This window comes from Stylophora pistillata, chromosome 1, assembly GCF_964205215.1.
Source record: "Stylophora pistillata chromosome 1, jaStyPist1.2, whole genome shotgun sequence".
Taxonomy (NCBI): domain Eukaryota; kingdom Metazoa; phylum Cnidaria; class Anthozoa; order Scleractinia; family Pocilloporidae; genus Stylophora; species Stylophora pistillata.
Genome location: NC_142519.1, coordinates 53,597,692 through 53,606,907, shown reverse-complemented (window position 1 = coordinate 53,606,907; position 9,216 = coordinate 53,597,692). Strand labels below are relative to the sequence as shown.

The 9,216-nt window shown below is 40.6% G+C and overlaps 1 pseudogene; it reads left to right on the top strand.

Moving 5' to 3' along the window:
* The first annotated feature begins 7,553 nt into the window (after nucleotides 1-7,553).
* On the top strand, nucleotides 7,554-8,828 carry LOC148743097 (uncharacterized; annotated as a pseudogene).
* The last annotated feature ends 388 nt before the right edge of the window (nucleotides 8,829-9,216 follow it).

The following is a 9,216-nucleotide window of genomic DNA, read 5'->3' as shown; positions in this document are numbered from 1 at the left end:
GCTGCAACCTGAAATTCCAACGACCAAAATTCACACCCATCGTTCTTCACAACTTGGCAAACTATGACGCTCATCTCTTCGTTAGAAATCTTGGTGTTTCAGAGGGTGAGATTGATTGCATCCCCAACAACGAAGAGAAATACATCAGCTTCACAAAACACATTGTGGTTGACAAGTTTTTCGACACAGAGAAAGAAAAAGACGTTGAGGTAAAGAGAGAGTTGAGGTTCATTGACAGCTTTAAATTCATGGCTTCCAGTCTTGACAAGCTTGTCAAGAACCTCGCCAAAAAGGGCGAGTCTTTTTTCCAAAATACAGGAAAATATTATTCTGGAGAGAAGCTTAAACTGTTGATGAGAAAGGGTGTTTACCCTTACGAATGGATGGACTCAATACACAAGCTTGATGAGCCACAACTTCCGCCAAAAGAAGCTTTCTTCTCCGTGTTAAGTGGTAGAGGTATCTCAGATAAAGACTATACCCATGCTCAGAATGTATGGAAAGTCTTTGGATGTAAGACATTCAGAGATTATCACAATCTCTACAATCGAAGTGATGTTCTTTTACTGGCCGATGTGTTTGAAAACTTTCGAGAACTTTGCAAAGAGAACTATGATCTCGATCCTTGTTGGTACTTCACCGCACCGGGTTTGGCTTGGGATGCTTGTCTCAAGTTGACTAAAATAGAACTTGAGTTGTTGAGTGATATAAATATGTTGCACATGTTTGAGGCCGGTATTCGCGGTGGGATTTCAATGATTTCAACAAGGCATGCAAAAGCCAACAACAAATACATGGGAGAAAGGTTTGACCCTACCCAACCTTCAAAGTTCATCACGTATCTCGATGCAAACAACCTTTACGGTTGGGCGATGAGTAAGTGTCTGCCAACGGGAGGTTTTGAATGGGTGGATGAGAAAGACTTTAGAAAATGGAAGAATTTCCCCTGCATTCTTGAAGTTGACCTGAAAGGTGCCAAAGAAGAGCTTCACGATCACTTCAACGACTATCCACCCGCTCCTGAGAATCTGTTGATTGGTAAAGTGCATAAGCTGGTCTGCACGTTAAACGAAAAGAAGAAGTACATCGTTCATCACGAAGCATTGAAGCAATACATGAGTCTTGGAATTGAAATCGGAAAGATCCACCGCGTCACCAGGTTCAATGAGAGAGAATGGATGAAGGAGTACATCGATTTGAACACATCTTTGAGAGCAAAGGCTGGCAACGACTTTTAGAAGGACTTCTACAAGCTGATGAATAACGCTGTCTTTGGTAAAACCATGGAGAACATCCGAAAACGCGTCGACGTGAGACTTGTCACCTCAGATGAGAAGGCAAAGAAGTTGACAAATAAGGTCAACTTCAAACATTGCACCATCTTTTCCGAGGATCTCAGCGCAATACATATGGGGAAGACGCAAATTCTCTTCAATAAGCCTCTCTATCTCGGGATGAGCATCCTCGATCTCAGTAAAACTCTGATGTATGACTTTCACTACAACTACATCAAACCTAAGTATGGAGATAGATCAAAGCTTCTTTTCACAGACACTGATAGTCTTTGCTATGAGATTCAGACCGAAGATTTTTACAAAGATATAATTGATGATTTAGACCGTTTGTTTGACACGAGCAACATTTCAAAAGAGCACTTATCTGGGATACCAACCGGTGTGAACAAGAAGGTGATTGGAAAGTTTAAGGATGAGGCGGGTGGAAAGATCATTGAAGAGTTTGTTGGTCTGAGGGCTAAGTTATACAGCTACAAAATGTTTGAAGATGGAGACGAGAAGAAGAAGTGCAAAGGAATGAAGACAGGAGTAGTAGATCGTACGATCAGCTTCGATGACTATAAGAGATGCCTGTTTAGTGGTGTAAAACAACTACGAAAAATGAACACGCTTCGGAGTCGTAAACATGAGATGTATATGGAAGAAATCAATAAAGTCGCACTATCCGCTAACGATGACAAGCGAATCATTTTACCAGACAAAATACACACATACGCAATAGGACACCGATTGTCCAATCAGTGAAATTAACGTAAACACTACATTAATTATGTGAGAGAACCAAAACCAACTTGAAATGCAACTATTTGGGATGAAAACAACACGCTTAAAGAGAAATAGGTTTTAACGAGGTTTCACGCTAAATTAACGACAAGACAAGACAAGAGACCCCCCGAAAGTGCCAAATTTAACGTATATTCACGATAATTTGACGTAAATGCCCAAATCGGACCCCCGAAAAGTGCTAAATTAACGTATATTCACGATAATTTAACGTGAATATCCACAAATCAGAGACAGAAACCCCCGAAAGTGCTAAATTTAATGTATATTCACGATAATTTAACGTGAATGGCAGAATCAGGCCTCGAAAAGTGCTAAATTAACGTATATTCACGATAATTCATCGAAAATGGCCACGAACCCGCCACAAAACAACTACTTATGTGGCAGTTTACATTATCCCCTCCTCCTCCTCCCACTAAAGAATTTTTATTCTTACCTGCATGAAGCCACTCCTTTAAACAAATCCAGTATGTTGTCATTTGCACCAAAACTTTCCCTGCTGATCATCTCTATCAGCAGCATGCACTATCACTTCAATCTGCCATGAAAAATATCAGCATGTAATTATCTCCTGCTGTACAAAAAAAGTCACTCAAATGACTGGAATTGAGGCCACTACATGCATGTACCCTGTTATTTATTATAATCACAGAGGGGAGTGCTGTACCTGCAACTAAAGCATTGAATTCTGTAGAATCAATATGATCATCCTACACAACTATGTAACACGAGTGGTGATATTGAGCAACCATGTCACCATTCCCGCTTTCTCAAACTTTGCTGAATGAACTTGCTTTGTTTGTTGTTTGGAATAATGGCTGCAAGATTTGTAATAATGAGGTGAGCGACGAAGATGTAGATGAATTTTCCAAGAAACAAGAGGAAGAGAACACAAAAGTTAAATTAAATGCTGTACGATTTAAACATTTTCAATTAATGACTTGCTTGATACATTTTGTTTCTCGTTCGTCAATCTACTATACTGAAGAAGAAAACAATTAATTTTAACGATTTCCCGCCTCATTTCATGACCGATATTGAGGGAGGGAAAATGACTTGGCACTACATTTCGAAGGAAGGATTTTGAATGTTTAAAATAATCTCACAAATTTCGAGGTGTTTGTACGTTGTGACTAACGAAAAAGAAAACCAAAATTAATAATCAAATGGTTGGTCCATGTTTGAGTAGTCCAATGAGGTTCTGTCCGTGGACTTGAGGTCATTGTTTTGTCCATCAACCCATTGCTTGGTGATCAGTTCTTTCAACATATGTTAGAGAGTACGTAATTCTCCTAATAAGATACATTTCGTATATGTGCACGATCCTTCGCAGTAAAGCACTATTTGAGCAATAGTGAAAATCAGACCTGAAAAAAATTTCAGGCCTGTACGGGACTCGAACCACTGACCTCTGCGATACTAGTGCAGCGCTAGTGCTTTACTGCGAAGGATCGTGCACATATACGTTTCATAACCGCAGTTCATACATATGTTTCATATGTTTGTTGTTGTAAGATACATTTCATAGACATTGAATCGAACGAAATCTTTTCAAGACCTCTCACCTGTCGAAGTATAAATTAGAATTTTCATCGAGGCGGGTGGTAGCTATTTCACACATTCGATGTACAAAATAAAGAGGAGAATACTTTTTCTCTAGAACAGGTTACCAAATGTAACACAGCTGTCCAAACGTACAGTCCAGACTAAACAGCGCGACATTAGTTCTTTCACGACCAGAATAAAATTCCTTCCATTTTGAATGTGGTTCCAAGGAAACTGGGTCGAGAAGTAATCACGGCCAATCAGGAATAAGAAAGCGCGTTCAAAGAAATCTTGGCTTTTACATGTCATCAGTCTTACGTCACTACGAAGTCACATGTGACGCGCATGCGCAATACCGATCAGTGCAGGCGCCTTTGCCAAAGTCAGTGCTTTACGTAGAGGTGAGTGAACCAAAATACCATTTTTCTCACTCAATCAGAGCCATCCCTGTTTCTTATACCCTACAGATTCTTAAGGCATACGACCTACTTAAATGTTTGCAGGTTTACGCTCTCCTTGTTGCCTCTTTTCACAGGACAATGATTGAACCTATCAAATATAGCGACGCCCACGAGGACGCTGCTGAAACTACCCGTGGAAATTCTCACGGTGAGGACGATATCACAAACAAAGACTTGGCTATAACGCTCCAGGCCATGAACGAAAATATGGGCCAAATTGCAGAAATCTTACTCGAAATGAAACAAAACAACCCCACCGGGGTATCTGGTAAAGCAACATCGTCGTCGAAGCGACGAAAACCAGATCAGATGAGTGACTCTGACACTGATAATGAAGGGCCCGCATCAAAACGGAAAAACTACTCTGATGATAATTTAAGCCTCCGCGCTGAGGATGACTTGGACGTCGATAAGGACGTCCACGATCCACACGCTCACCAAGCAATAGAAAGCCACCGGCCAAAAAGAGCGGGAAGCGTCCGCTAGTGAAACTCTGTTCCAAGAACTCGCTAACCAGCTCGACGATGACGAAGCCACCGGCGACAAAATCAAAACAGAGCTGGCACAAATTGCACAAAAGCGTTGGGGAAAAACATTAGATGCTGCAAAAATTTAATTCTTTGTAGAAAAGTACAAAATGCCCTGAAAACTGCACAGCAATAAAGGGAACTAAGGTAAACAGTGAAATCTGGACACAGCTTAATTCTAAAAAACGATCTGCTGATTTAAATCTGTTAAATATGTAACAGAGTATATGCAAAGTCATTTATGCAAACTTACACATAACTAACCTGCTATCCAGCAATTCCACCGGGGAATCTAATTCAAAGATTTTTGAGCCTCAAGTTGAGTCATTAGCCATGTTAAGTCACGTACACACGTAGCTCTTGCATCTCAGGAGGGAACAAATTAAACTGGCCTTAAAATCGGAATACAACACCATCTGCTCTGCAGACATACCAATCGACAGTGAATATCTCTCTGGAGACGATCTAGCTAAACAACTCAGAGATGCCATGGAAGCTAGTAAAGTTAGCAAGGCCCTCTATACCACTCAGAAAGGGCATAAAAGCCAAGGCCATACAACTGGGTCACAGAACTACAACGCGTTTAAAGCGAAGAGAGATTTTTTGTGGAAAGGCCACAACAAACCTTAGAAAAGGAAAAAACAACAGTCGGCGGAGATAAAATAAGAGAAACACGGCTTTTGCAACTTAAAACAATTGTAAGTCTATTCTATGAATCTTACCCACTCTTGTTGAACACTTTACTGAGATGTGCCAATCATTCCAGGCCGGGCAAATAGGTACCTGCCTTTCAGCTTGGAATGAAATCAGTAATGATAAAATGTTGCTATCTCATGTAAATGGTACACAGACTGACCTATTTGAGAAACTACAACAGCATACCCTGCCTTGTATGCTAGTTACTGATGTTATTGAAAGAGAAATCTCTAAACTGCTTCAGAAAGGCATCATAGTAAAAGTGTCGCATAAGAAGGGGCAAATATTGTCTAGCATCTTCCTACGGCCCAAAAACGACAGCACGCAGAGGCTAGTATTGAACCTTAAAAGGTTTAACGAACCAGTTACCTATCATTATTTTAAGATGGACTCCTTGTTTACTATTACAAAACTAATAACTAGACATTGTTACATGGCATCACTTGATCTCAAGGATGCCTACTACTCTGTCCCTGTTTGTGTAGAGCACAGGAAGTTTTTAAGATTTTAGTGGGAAAATCAAATTTCTGAATTTACATGTCTCCTTAATGGGCTTTCATGTGCACCACGAATTTTCACCAAGTTGCTGAAGCCCCCACTCTCATGTCTACACAAATTAGAGCACATATAAGTAGCATACCTTGACGATATCTACTCCAAGGCCAAAGTGTTCAAGGGTGTATTGCAAATGTTATAGATACAATCGTACTCCTGAGTAAATTGGGGTTTGTTATACACCCTGAAAAATCGTGCCCAAAACCAACACAAACCTTGACAATTTTGGGGTTCCTTATTGACTCTGTCACCATGACCATACGGTTAACACCGGATAAGAAAGTTCATTTACTGCATGACTGTGATATACTTCTGAACTCTGAGCACCCTACTACTAGGGATGTAGCTAGAGTTATTGGGAAAATTATATCCAGCTTACCGGGTGGCATGCATGGTGCCCTATATTATCTTTGCCTCGAAAAGGATAAAACCCTATATTTGACCAAATCAAAAGGTAATTTTGAACACACCATGGAGTTATGAGAAAATGCGATATCGGAACTCCAGTGGTGGACTAGGTCGATAAATGCGGAGTACAATGTGATAGCACATGACAAACTATCTCACATTATCACCACCGATGCTTCCAAAAAAGGGTGGGGGGCAGAATATAATGGTGTACCCTCTGGAGGACTATGGACAAATCAAGAGAGTGATCAATCCATTAACTATCTTGAGCTGTTAGCCATATTTCTGGGGTTGCAGTGTTTTGTCAAACATACAAGAAAGACACATATCCGTATACTCAGTGACAACACCACTGCTGTTAATGCACTCAACAATATGGGCACCAGTCATTCGGAGCAACTCAATGCTTTAACTAAGGAATATGGGAATGGTGCATTTTACGAAATTTATGGCTAAGCGCTGCACATATCCTTGGGAAGCAAAATTTGATCGCATGACTTTGAGTCAAGGAGGAACCAAAAAGAGTCTGAATGGAAACTCGACGCGGGGTCCCTAAATAGAGCTTTAAGCTGTTACAAGGATCGGAATTGTCTAGAAAGTTCGCGAAAGTCAATGTCACGCAATATGTTGTTTGAAGAATTTTCTAGAACTGTGACTCATCAGTTTAAAAATAGAGTTTATATTTTACAACTGTTACTCATCAGTTTAAAAATAGAGTTTATATTTATATTTATAGTTACTCTTGTAATGGTTATAAATAGTTACTTTTGGAAACCTCTAGACTCTCTTCGGATGCTTATATAAGCAGCTCGCTAGTCAGGTTGTTGTTGTGATTTGGGACCTCGTTTCCCGTTTGTGATCTACAAGCGATATTGTGTGACAAGTGACAAGTGAAGGGATTTTCCCGTTCGGATGTGAGACTGACATTCTGCTGTCAAGTCTAGAGTTGTTTACCGTGGAGTGCGATACTGCGAAGGAAGTCTTCAGGAGATTTCGCCAAAGAGAAGGACAGTACTTTGCTTGTGGTCAGATAAGCGTAGAGAGGTACATAGTTAATTTTAGTTGGATTGTTCCAAGAGTAGTCGTTAGCTCGTGTTAAGTTATCTCCCGTTGTTTACAGTTAAATAAATTGTGTCTTGTGGAAATAGCGAGGTTATCTTTCCGCCGGTATCAGCTACCGTAACAACACCAACTCTTTTTTACCCGGATGTAGACCTTTTTGCTTTACGCATCAACAACCAGTCTGATAAATATGTTTCGTTCAGGCCTGACCCTAAAGCTTTTGCCATAGATGCTTTCAAATTGGACTGGTCAGAATTAAACTTCTATGCTTTTCCACCATTTAGCGTCATCCCCGCCATGTTGAGCAAAATACATCACGAGAAAGCATCGGGGATCTGCGTGCTCCTGGACTGGCCAACCCAACCGTGGTACGCCAATGCTCTTCAGTTGATGGAACAGACACCAGTGTGCCTGAAAGCAAGCAGAACCCTAGCAACCCTGCCAAGCAGTCCGTCAGAAATTCACCCGATCTGGCACAAACTAAATCTTATGATCTGCCACTTATTGTCACCCTCGGCAACGGAGGTGTTAATGGCTTCGTGGCGAGAGGGTACAGCAAAACAATACCAAACATACTTAAAGCGTTGGCAGGGCTTCTGTGAACAGAGAAACATCGACATTTATTGCTTCGGAGTTGCCATTGGAATCGAGTTCTTAGTTTCAGTATACAGGTCGGGGTTGGGCTACAGGGCAGTTAATACAGCTAGATCTGCACTGTCAGCTACAATCTTATCCGAAGATATACCATTCGGTGAGCACCCTATCGTTATCCGTTGTATGAAAGGCATTTTTGAGTTAAAACCGGCATTACCTGGGTACACGGAAATTTGGGATGTTAATAATGTATTAGACTACCTTAAAAGATTTAGTCCTATTAAGGGTTCCTAAACCCTGAAGGACCTAACGTTGAATTTTAAGCATGCTATTATGTCTAACAACTGGACAAAGAGGACAAACCCTACTTTACATGGACACACGTTCTATTCAGGAACGAGACGATGGCTTCCGAATTATCATCAACGAAAAGCTTAAACAAACTAAGCCAGGTAAACATTTGGCTCCCATTAAGGTAATAGCATACCCAGATGACAACAGAATCTGCGTCGTGGATTATTTGAAGGAATACCTAACCAGGACGAATCCGTTTAGAAAAGAAGTCACTCCGCTATTAATCAGTTATGCTAAACCATTTAAACCAGTTACCAAGGATACCATCGCAAGATGGGTGAGAAATGTGCTGGAACAGTCAGGTATAGATGTTAAAAAATACTCCCCGCACAGTAGCAGAGCGGCTTCAACTTCGCATTGTAAAGCCAAAGGACTACCTTAACAGAGATCATAAAAACTGCGGGATGGTTAAACGCTCGTACTTTTGCACGATATTATGTTAAGCCCCTAGACACAGATGATCTCAACTTTGGAACAGTTTTGCTGAACTCTACAACCGGTAACTAGAGATTGTTGTACAATATGACACGTTTTATTCATGTAAAGCGTTGTGGACCCAATAAATTGGACTATTGTTTATGAGTTCGCTCTACAGGTCTTTGAACTCTCATGTGACTCCTTCGTTCCGGACTAATGACATGGTAGAATCCCAATCAAACTTCAACTTACAGATAAGTCTCGTTTAATCAACAATTTTGATTGCAAAATCTGCATTTTGATTTTCAAATCCAGATTTCGGATTTTACGGTAAAACATGAAATCCAAAAACGGAATACGACGTTGAGAAAACCTTCCTCAAGGTGGATTTCAATTATGAAATCCAACTCTCGATCGCATGGATGCCTATGTTTCACGACTTTTGGGAAATCTAAAGAGGGATTTGCAAAACTACAGCTGTTGTAGAAGAGGTCTCGGTGAGATTCACCGTGAGCT